Raw genomic sequence first — 11843 nt, 5'->3', positions numbered from 1 at the left:
AGAAATTTAGATTAAACGTTAGGAGAAAATCCTTTACTCAAAGGGCAGTGAGGCCCCGGCCCAGGCTGCCCAGAGAAGCTGTGGTGCCCCATCCCTGGAGGCACTCAAGGCCAGGTTAAATGGGCCCTGGGCAGCCTGAGCTGGTGGGGGGCAGCCCAGCCCATGGCAGGGGTTGGGGCTGGGTGACTGTGAGGCCTCTTCCAACCCAAACCATTCTGTGATTCTATGAAAACAAGAAAATGTAATAATCAAATAATGAGGGCTCCTCTAGAATGTCATCTTTGTTTCAATTTTTCCATTTTACTTCAATTTTCCCTTCTTGTATAGTGCTTCCAGCACACTGGGATATACCTGTGCAAGTACAGGTGCCTGCAGTGAGACTCATCTTCTACTGAAGAGAACTTGGCATGGTAAGCTTTGTTGTAAACATTTATTCCATAGATGCCAAAGGTTAGATGAACTGAATTTTTCAAAGTGACCACTGTATTTCAGGTTTGTGACTATTTCAGCTCAGGAATGTTTCTGAAATAGCTTCAATCAGCCAGTGGCAAATACAGACAAACCTGAGTCTATTACTGGTAATGTTAATTAGCATTCTATTCTGGGGAATTATTTGATCAGATGAAAGCTTAAGGTGTACTTAAGGTTAATTTCTCCAGCATTGTGTAATGTTCTCGCTATTTACAATTTGGCTGATAGAAGGTCAGAGCAAAGCTATGATTGACAGCACTATCCTAACAACAATAAGGAAGCTAACAATACTTAAGTATTCTGTACAAAATCTCAATCCTGGTTTTGGTGTGAAGTTAATTAGAAATTTTTTAAAAAATTTTTTTAAATCCCAGAACCTGACAGCACTTCTTTCTGGAACACTTAATATTTCAGTCTGAGCCTTTTAATCTAATGCTCAAAGACCAGACTGAAGGAAAAATGCTGGTGACTTACATTACATTACTGGGTACAGTGATACTGGCTTGGCTAACTCATAAAATGCCTTTAAAGTGATACAGATCAAGTTTCATTATCCCTGGAAGTTTGTTACTTTATTCATCATGGCAAATGCAAGACACCGTGTGCATACTGTAATACTGTAAAATAAAGCATAATAAATGTGAAGTTCTCCATGGCTTCATGGGCTTTCCTGCACAGTGTCAGTCCCAGAAAGCAAACAGGAATGTGAAGTGGTTCTTAGAATTTGATGGTTAGATTTGGAACAAAATGTAAAATCCACCCCTTCAGGGAAACAAGAGGTCAGACAGAATGATCAACAAGTCCTTTCATTTCCTTTCTGATATTGTTAATTGTTCTTTATACCCTGAAAAAGAAAAAAAAAAGCTTTTAAGTTGAAGAGACTAAGTCCTTAGAAGTGCTTAAAAGACCCTGCAGATTCCTATGGCACCCTGGTCAGCTCAAGGTTTTGCAATAAGTACTTCTACAGTCCATGTGATTGATGGACACCATGAAAATAGTGGACTTTTTTTTTCCTCCAGTGAGCAGGGCCTACTACAAAAAGTAGTGCATGTTTATGTGTCTTCCTTCTATTCCCTACTCCACCAACAACCTTTTTAGTGACTGTGGAAAAGTTCCTCTGAGACAAGAGCAGTTGCCATCTAGCAAGACCTTTCCTACCCAATCCCTGTCTGAATTGCACCATCTCATTCTTTGATGAGAGAAACGTGCCTGGCTTTGCAGACTCTCTGTAATCCTCACTGTGTTCAGTAATTGCTCTCTTTGTAGCACCTAGCACATGGCGGTCCTAGTGCAATGACAGAAACAGAAAGAAGACAAGAAAAAAGGACAGGTCTCTGTTCTGAAGCACAAAGCAGCTGTGACAGACTGCCTCCATTTTCAGCAATTTGAGGCCAGACTCCCTTCTCCATGACCAAAATGGTAAAGTGATTACATACCCAGCATGGAAGGATCACCTGAGAAGGCATGCTGCTTTCAGCAGAAGTTCACCACCTGTCTGCCCATTTCTCCTCATTGAACACCATGTTTAGAAGTCCCACTCTGTTACTAGGGAGGTTTATTTAAGAGGTGGGGAAAAATCCCTTGCTGTTCCACATAGCACTTGTGACCTTGAGGTAAATCATAGAACAGCTTGGGTTGGAAGGGACCTCAAGGATCATCAAGCTCCAACCCCACTGCCACAGGCAGGGCCACCAACCTCCACATCTGTTACTAGATCAGGCTGCCCAGGGCCCCATCCAACCGGGCCTTAAAAACCTCCAGGGACAGGGCATCCACAACCTCTCTGGGCAGCCTGTTCCAGCACCTCACCACTCTCATAGGAAAGAACTTCCCTCTGATATCCAACCTAAATCTTCCCTTCTTCAACTTAAAACCATTTTCACTTGTCCTGCCATTATCTACCCTTGTAAAGAGTTGACTCCCCTCCTGTTTGTGGCTCCCTTTAGGTACTGGAAGGCTGCAATGAAGTCACCCCACAGCCTTCTCTTCTCCAGGCTGAAGAAGCCCAGCTCCCTCAGCCTGTCTACATAGGGGAGGTGCTCCAGCCCTCTGATCATCTTTGTGGCCCTCCTCTGTATCCTCTCTAACAGCTCCCTATCTTTCTTGTACTGGGGACCCCAGACCTGGACGCAGTACTCCAGAGGGGGCCTCACGAGGGCAGCATAGAGAGGGACAATCACTTCCCTGTCCCTGCTGGCCACCCCTCTTCAGATGGAGCCCAGGATACCATTTGCTTTCTGGGCTGCAAGAGCACACTGCTGGCTCATGTTAAGTTTTTCACCCACCAGGACCTCCAGCTCCTTCTCTGCAGGGCTACTCTCAAGGATTGCTCCTCCCAGTCTGTATATTTGCATGGGATTCCTCCAGCAATTCTATCCTCAGGATGCTCCCACACACAGAAGTCCCTCCTCTGCAAGCAACCTGTATGCTCCTGTGTGATAACGAGAAGCTGAGAGAGCTTATGCCCCTGTGATGTACTGGATAGGCTTCCCACTGGATTGTGCAGTAAATGTTATTTATATAAACAAAGTAAGAATGCAGCATTTCAGCCTATATTCAGTTCCAGACACATTATTTTGTATATATCCTACTTCCCCCACATCCAAATAAGTTCTCCTGATTATTTGTTGTGATACAATTTATGTTGCACAGCGCTGGGTACCTCAGGCACTAATTTATCATTATCAACCACTCTTCAAAGATAGAAAAATGTTGACTCCTTTATGCCAGTGTTCTGTGAAACTAGAGCATCTGAATGCTTATGTTGTGGACAAATAAGGAGTGTTTTGCAGCAGAGCATGCAAAGGCATCAGCAAGGAGTTGTTACACAGGTCCTGCACAGGCATCTCATTTGTCTGTCACCTTTAAAAGAAGGGGGGGGGAAAAAAAGGGAGAATTCATTTTTCATACCTGATAGAAGAAGCTGCTCTAAACAAGACCGTAGTAGGGTTCAGGTCTGTACTGCAAGGCACAGTCCAGGAATAGACAACAACTTCCAGGCATAATCCGCCACACAGTGGTAAACCAGGAACAAGGAACCCTAAGGGCAGATTAACAGAAAGGCTGAAACTGAAATAGGAAGGAAGGAGAGCAAGGCTTCTGATTCTGGAATTCAGCTTTGGCATTAAGGCTGCTGCAAAAAAGGATCAGTCCTGCTTCAGTAGAAACCAGGAGGACGTCCAACTGTGACCTTTTGGGAAGGATCATGTAACAAAGGGTTCTGATGATCTGCATTCCTTACTTTCCACACACTAAAATACTTCTTCTGCAGAAGGAAACCAGTCTGGCAGCATTAATCATCTCCAACCTTCTTCAAAGAAATAGTGTTTCTCCTAAGTTTTGTTGTGTGGGTGGAATACTATGCTCTTTTCTGAATAGACCATGTAGTGCTTTTTTTTTTTTCCCCCCTTTAAGCCAGATCACAACTTTTTGTTTCTTCCCCTACAGCTGAACTCACTGAGGCTGCCATTTCATGGAGCTGAAGATGATCTTACAGTTACCTCATCAGCGGGAATTCCAGCTCACACTGAGCTTCCACCACTACGGTATGCCAGGCACCAAGCTCACAGACACAGTGCTGTGCACCTACCATGCATCTCCACTAAGCTGCAGCAATCAGAGTCATGGTGCATTGAGGGAAGCATTCCTTGGGATTCAACTAAATATCCTTGTGTAATGGGGAAGGCAAGGAGTATAGTCTCTGAATTAAATAAATGAAAATTATATCTGGCTTCTAGGGCCACTTTTCTCTAATGGCCCCTCCCTGGAAGCACTCAAGGCCACACTGGATGGGGCTGTGAGCAACCTGGTCTAGAGGGAGGTGTCCCTGCCTAGAGCAGGGGGGTTGGAAATAGATGATCTTAAAGGTCCCTTCCAACCCAAACCATTCTATGACTCTAATGTAATTCTCTTACTGTGACTTTGGGGATCAGAATGTCTTGTTATGTCATGGCTCTACTGAATTTTGATTCAAGTCTAACCATGCAAGAAAAACAGCCCTAAAGAAGACGGCACTGTAGACTGCCATCAGCCCCAAACATCTCTATTTCTGACAGAAGATGCGGTGGTTGGGGTACAGCACATTACAAGAGTCAGTGCAACACAAAGCTGCTTTGTCCATCACAGCATTTCTCCAGTGGATGTGAAAGGGAGGAGCACAGCACTATTCCTTTCACAATAACTTCTGTGAGTTTTAAAACAGTGAGTACTATATTTTTCCCAGTGGGTCAGTGCTTTGCCACTGTAACTCCTTTACCACTGGCAAAGTGGAGGCTTTCTGTAGTATTTCACAAGCCAAATTTGCACGTTCTCTGGACTAAATTTAAGTATGCTACTGTGGAGATGTTTTCTAGCAGACCATCAATCCCTAAAGCCATTTTGCTTTTAATTATGTACATGTGCACATTATGCACATGTATGTGCATGTTCCACCTAAAGTATCTAGTGTCACACCTCTGAATCATGACCTCTGCTTACAGCTCCTTTTAAATCTGGCTTGGTAAGAAAATGATATACATAAGACATTGATGCAGATCGTGAATTTAAACTCTGTTCTTTATCTTCTTTTGAAGCAAAAAGCTGTGGCTACCAGAAGCTTTCTACTATCACCAGCATAGAATTAATTGCTCCTGGAGACCTACAAATAAGCAAGACATAGCTTCAGACCAGCTGCAGCCTGCTATGTCGTCTGGCTGAGCTGCTGTCTGCTACTGGAAAATGTAGAAGTCATCTTCTTCCGGTCTCTCCCAAATTATCTCAAAATTGGTGAAAATTAGTGTTCTGCCACCAAATCTGGCTGGAAACAGCTGGCATACTCAAAACAGCATATACCTTTTGGAGAACGCAGACAGGACATGGTCACATAAACCACATTTTTGAGGAAGTCAGAAACCACAAGGAATAGCTATAGTTACCATTATCTTTTGCAAGCATCCCTCGTTGAAGATGATCTTCCAGAAGAATAAGGAAGTAGAACATTATGCTCATACTGTAGTACTCAAATACTACAAACACAGAAAGGAAAAAAAAAAACAGAACAGGAAGCTCTAGGTTCCAACTGAGAAGGCAAGACCATACAGAGATGTCTAAACTATCAGCTATCTAGCAGAAATTCATGCTTTATCTGACTTCAGTATTTTTCAGATTGAAGTCTAATCACAAAGGGTGAAAGATCCACTAAGAGACACATCAGAAAACTGGAAACAAAATTACTCATTTGTTCTGCTTAAAAAGTTAAATTGCTTCTGATAGGTTCTTGGTGATACCTGGCAAAGTATGTGCAGGTGGGCTAATAATCATATATAGAAAGAAGAACTGGACTCACCCAGCTGTGAAGAGGCTCTCTAGCTGTGCATCACATCCTCTCAGGAAGCAGCCTAGGCCTAAGAGGTGCTCTCCCTTCAGTGACCAGCCCTTATATGAGCCCAGAGTGGCTCCACCCTGGCTCCACCCTTTCTGGTCAAGTAGAGAGCACAGATGCAAACAATTTGCCTTTTCTCACCCCTTCACCAGGTGCTCAATCACCAGTTCAAGCTGTGACCTACCAATTCCCCCAAATGCCACAACAGGCAGCAGGGAATGCAAAGAGCTTCATGTTGTTCCCCTTTCCTACATCCTCCAGCTCGTTGCTGGAACAGAGGCTGCCAAGGTCCCTCAGGGGAATGGCAGCTTGGGGGGATGGTTGAACAAGGCTGCAGCAGGGGCCAATGTAGAGAGCCACGCTGGGCTGGCCCACAAGCTTGGTGTTCAACACAGTGCAGTATGGAGGTATGAAAAATCTATCTAGCAAATATTTAGAAACACAAATGGAGAAATACTGCGATTTTGTTACAATATTCTTCTGGTACTTACCTCTGCCTGGTAGTGACAAACGTAAAATGGGTTATCTACACTACTAACTTACACACTGTTACTAGTTAGCTCAACTACTGCAGATTATCAATTAGAAATAGAACCAGAAATCTCTGTTTCAGCTCATTATTTCCAGTTGTTTTAGTACCACTTCTTCATAGCCTTCTAGCTAGCGTCAGTCAAAGAATAACATGCAACGGATCTTTATATTTTTATTCGAGTTTCAATTTCACAATTAAAGTTTCAGTAGTTAAAGTACAAGTGATGAATCAGAGATTAGAAATGGGAAATTAAGTCAAGTTTTTAGAAAGTGCCCCATTTCCTACGTAGAAGTACTGAGCACTGAATTGTGACAGACAAAAATGTATATTCAGCACATTCAGAAAAGAAATGCGGGTAGCTAAGAGACCAAATGAGGATTGATTTGGAAATTAATACAAAATACAGCAGTGCAACATTAAAATAAAATTTGTATTTGCACTGTCAATGATATTACAACTCAAAGTAACATGAGTTCATATAAAAGAGGATAAAACACTAAATGTTATATAAACAGGGAAAAAGAGTAAATGCTAAGAAATTGGGTAATTAAAATAATGGAAAATTTCTCATTTGTCATATAAAGTTTATTTCTTGAAAATGTGGTTTTATTCATTAAAACTAATTATTTTTTTCATTTTCCCATTCACAAATGATGGAAATATCAATGAGATTCTACATGAAATAGAGTAACTTACAGCATACTGAGGTTCTGAATAATTTATTTATGGTAGTAATTTCCACAAGCAGTATAGGCAACTTGTATAAGTTGTACAGAACAATAATCGGATTGAAAGATAGTGCTAGCAACCCATGTTCGGAGCGGCAGCATGAGTGCCACTCCACTCCCAAATTATACAGAATAGAATTTAGGTTTGTACAGATACAAGAATGAATTGGGTCCATTGTCATCTGTAGTTCTTTGGTCGATTCATGAAGTTTAAACAGTTCAAACATCAACTTTATTGCCTCTGCAAAAGATTTTATATAAAATAAATGACATTTGATAATTGAAAATTGACAAGTTTCAACAAAACAGTAAAGACTTTACAGAAAATGACTTGTTTTATGAAAAAAACATGCATTATATTGGAAGCTCGTATAAATCTGTCTCTAAGCAGGAAGTTACCAATGTATAGAGAAAAATCTTGACAAAAGTCATCAAGAACTACACTTTCACTTGACTAAGTGGTATTTAGAGATGGTATAGCAAAAGCTTAAGGAAAGATTGTAACTGGATTTCCTCAATGAGAAGCGAGATTTCAGAAATGGGACACATACAGAAAATCCAGAATGCTATCAAGGCAAATATAATAATGAAATACTACAAAAGCAGCAATAAAGAATCTACTTTCAAGAGTATTTCAAAGTCCAGTTATAAAGACTCATGGCACTGGCTGTGAGGTTGTCTTTTAATTATAAAAGTAATCAAAAACAATCTGGATTTCTGAGCTAACTTTACTTTTAGATTACTTCCAGTGAAATTTATGATTTACACCAGAGTATTTCACAGGAAAATACTTTTTTTTCCCTAGAGCTCAATTTTGTTCCTAGGAAAATCAAACAAATCCCAGAGTTTTGTAAATAATGAACTCTATGGTAAACCATGGCTGAGCTTATATGCCTGCTTTTATAAACAGAACAATCCCATTAATAACACACCCATGAAACCTAGCAGTATGCTGCCACAGACACAATGAAGATCTTTGTTACCATCAACTAATAATCAGTGGAAGCCTATTATAAAGTTTTACATGCCCCAAAAGTCTGAAATTAAAATAATTATAAATTGGCTTTGGTGGAAAATGTGAGTTTTGTCAATTTTCATTGTCACATGCAAGAGTGAATTTTCAGAGATTCTTTACAAAGTTCCTCAGTAAAACTGAAGGATGGAGGAAAGAAAAGATGAGTTTTCTTCTAAGAAGTCTTGCCATCTATGTACATAAAGAATAATTGTTCTTGAAAAAAGAGAAAGAGAAAAGTTCCCAAGTGTATTGACCCATATAACAACCAACAGAATAATGGCAATAAGGGATTACCTTATACCCAAGATCTTCTGCAGTGTAACTAGGAGCTTCTCCATATCAGGAATATCTAGCCTGGAATTTTGAAGCAACACAGAACAAGCATGGAAAAAGGATTTGTTAATGCAAGCTTCCAGGAAAGGCTGTAAGAGACCTGTGAAAGAAAAGATGTTAAAAATCATGTCACAGAACTTGGTGCAGAAAAAAAGTAAATCAATGACTGATAGCTTTTTCTTTTTTCACATGCAACTACAAGAACAATGAAATAACTGGGTTTATTCTGGGCATGTGATGTAAAACTCATGTAAAAGTAGGATCTAAAAAACGCAAGTTTCTAAGAGTTCTGAAATTACCAACACTTGTAATATTAAAACAAGGCCCATTCCCTCAAGAACAAGAGAAAATAGGAAAAAGAACATTTAAGCTCAAATAAAATCTGATACTGAGCATGTATATTCAGTATTCATTTATCGTGGTTCTTTCCTTATGGTCATGTGAGGGGAACGCAAAGCTGTGCAAAAAAGACTCACAAAGAAATATTTTAAGCTGTTGCAAATTAACATGGACAGAAATAGTACATCTAGATGTTAGTGTGATACTAGATGGTCCTTCATTATCAAAATACTGCCAGTGTTCTGTTTCAGGAAAGGTGGAATAATAATTGAGAGGTAAAGTAAAAGCTGGATAAGAACACTTGAATATCAAAAAAATTCCCTTACCATACTGCATAAATTTTTAACACAGACCTGTGGTATAATCTTTTCCCCTTTATCCTGCTTCCCAGGACTTAATCACTTTAGAAGAAAGTGAAATCTGTTCCCTTGCTATTTTACATTTTGATTCTAATATTACAGGTTGATTTATGGCAACACTGTAAAGAAAATAAGTAACAACTGACTTCCTTTTAAAAAAAAAAAAAGTTCTTTCATGAACCATGGGACATATGCTTTAGAAGAACACAGATGCAAGGAAAATTATTTAACATTTACATAATTTTAAATATTTAACATATAATTAATAAGAAACTTCAAGATGCAAGTTACAGCCTAAAACAATAAACATATTAAAAATTATTTGCACATGTTGAAAAGCTTTTTGAGTTCAAAGAGGAGATGATGAATCTTTTGGTCAAATTTTCCTCTTTCCTTCTCCAAGGCCATACAACATAGTATCTATAAAAAGTAACCTTGGAATGAATTCAAGGTTTTAATTTATCTCAGGAGTTTCACTGATTTACAACCAGAAAAAAAATGCTACACAACACTGTTGGGAATAGGGCTTAAGAAAAATCAAGTTGGCATTGACAAAGTCAGCTTAAGACTGACTTTTCCAGAATATGACATTTATACTGAACATTCAGTGAGGATCCAGTAATTCATAGACCTTACTGTTCAGAAGATCTTTAAAAGATCTTCTGAAAAACCTTTATTTTTGGCAAAGCAACATGTCCGTTGGCTACACCAATAGAGAACCCAGTGCCACCCTCCTGATACTGAGTACATCTTATCAAGCATTATTCTAACAGCGAAGTCAACAATATCAGTGGGAAATTGCTAGTCTACACTGTCAGATGAAAAAACTGACAAACAACAAATGCCTTTAGCACAGAAGTGGCACTTTGTGAAGAGAGAACAGTCAATGCAATCTATGCATGCAGGATATGTACAAAAAGCCAATCTGAATACATTCATGTTCTTCACTGAGATTCCAAAGGTGTTTTCAGGAACTAAAGAGGCAAATCAAGTGACAGAAAGTATACCATAGGTTTACAGTACAGTTTGTGTATAGCAATTATACATATGTTCTGTCAGAATAGTCAGATATTTTGGTTGTCTATGGGCAATTCATTCTATCAAAGAGAAAAGCATTACATAAAGCTTAATATTGAGTTGCTAAGAAAGAAATTCCCAATCATATGTCAATTCACAAAATGGCTAGGCTGGAGGGGACCTTATAGATCATCGAGCTCCAACCCCCTGCTACAGGCAGAGCAGTCAACCACTAGATCAGGCTGGCCAGGATTCCATCCAACTTGGCCTTGAATGCCTCCAGAGATGGGGCATCCAAAACCTCTCTGGACAGGCTTTCCAGAGCCTCACCACACTCTGAGTAGATGTTCTTCCTAACATCTAACCTAGATCTTCCCTCTTGTGGTTTAAAGCCATTCCCCCTTGGCCTATCACTATCAGACCATGTAAAAAGTCAGTCTCCCTCCTGCTTGTAAGCTCCCTTCAATTAATGGAAGGCGACAATGAGGTCTCTCCAGAGCGTTCTCTTCACCAAGCTAAACAAGCCCAGCTACCTCAACCATTCTTCATAGGAGAGGTGCTCCAGCCCTTTGATCATCTTTGTGGAATCCTCTGGACCCGCTCCAACAGCTCCACATCCCTCCTGTACTGGGGGACTCCAGGTGGGGCCTCACAAGGGCGGAATAGAGGGGGACAATCACCTCCCTCTCCCTGCTGGCCACCCATCTGTTGATGCAGCCCAGGATGCTGTTGACCTTCCAGGCTGCAAGTGCACACTGCTGGCTCATGTTCAGCTTTTTGTCCATCAGGATCCCTAAGTCCTTCCCTGCAGGTCTGCCCTCACTGAGTTCTTCTCCCAGTCTGTGCTCATATCTGGAATTGCCTTGACCCAAGTGACACCTCACACTTGGCCTTGATAAACGTTATTAGATTTTCATGTGTCCACTAGTCAAGCATGTCCAGGTCCCTCTGGATGTCATCCCTTCCTTCTGTTGTGTCAACTGTACCACTCAGCTTGGTGTCATCAGCAAACTTGCTGAGGGTGCACTCAATCCCACTGTCTATGTCATTGACAAAGATGTTGAAGAGCACCAGTCCCAGGACGGACCCCTGGGGGACATCACTCATGACTGGGCTCCACGTGGACATGAAGACAATTGAAAACAACCCTACTCCTCCTTCCCCAAGGAGGATCTTCTTTGAGAAGCAGCAGTGGCAAAAAGTGAACCTCTCACAACATATCTCCATCGTTCTTCCAAACCTAGGCATCTAGCATATCAAAATGACTACTGCTAGATGTACTGTCAGTGGAATTTTTCTTCCAAGTAATGCCAGATACCACCAATCCTGCTTAGTTCTCATGTCTATTTCTCAATTACTTTACCAATCAAAAGTATGATTGTTACTCTAAGGAGAATAAAACTATACTAACCATATGGTCAAGAAAAAAGATGTTGAAAGGAAGAAAAATACTTTAATTGCTTCTGCCACTTATCTCACCACAAAACATCTCGTAACTCAATGCTACTCCATTTCTAGTCAAATACGCTTTCTATTTTTACCACTACAATACATGCTAACAAAATACCCCAAAATAACAATATATATTTTAAAAAAACAGCTGCTGTTCCCTCTCCTTTTCTGTTCTTAAAGACAGAACAAATTTAACTTAAGAAAAGTCACAAGGTTTATTCAACACGGCACTGGAACA

The 11843-nt window shown here is 40.4% G+C and overlaps 1 long non-coding RNA gene across 1 annotated transcript; it reads right to left on the bottom strand.

Annotated features, from left to right (window-relative positions):
• LOC110392859 lies at positions 381 to 5900 on the bottom strand. Its single transcript, XR_002434656.1, has 3 exons — positions 5795 to 5900; positions 3382 to 3511; positions 381 to 1315 (listed from the first exon to the last, which is right to left on the bottom strand). It is a non-coding gene; the product is annotated as an uncharacterized LOC110392859 (long non-coding RNA).

Source organism: Numida meleagris, chromosome 1, assembly GCF_002078875.1.
Source record: "Numida meleagris isolate 19003 breed g44 Domestic line chromosome 1, NumMel1.0, whole genome shotgun sequence".
Taxonomy (NCBI): Eukaryota; Metazoa; Chordata; class Aves; order Galliformes; family Numididae; genus Numida; species Numida meleagris.
The sequence above is the reverse complement of the archived record's forward strand: the minus strand, read 5'-3'. Positions and strand labels throughout refer to the sequence as shown.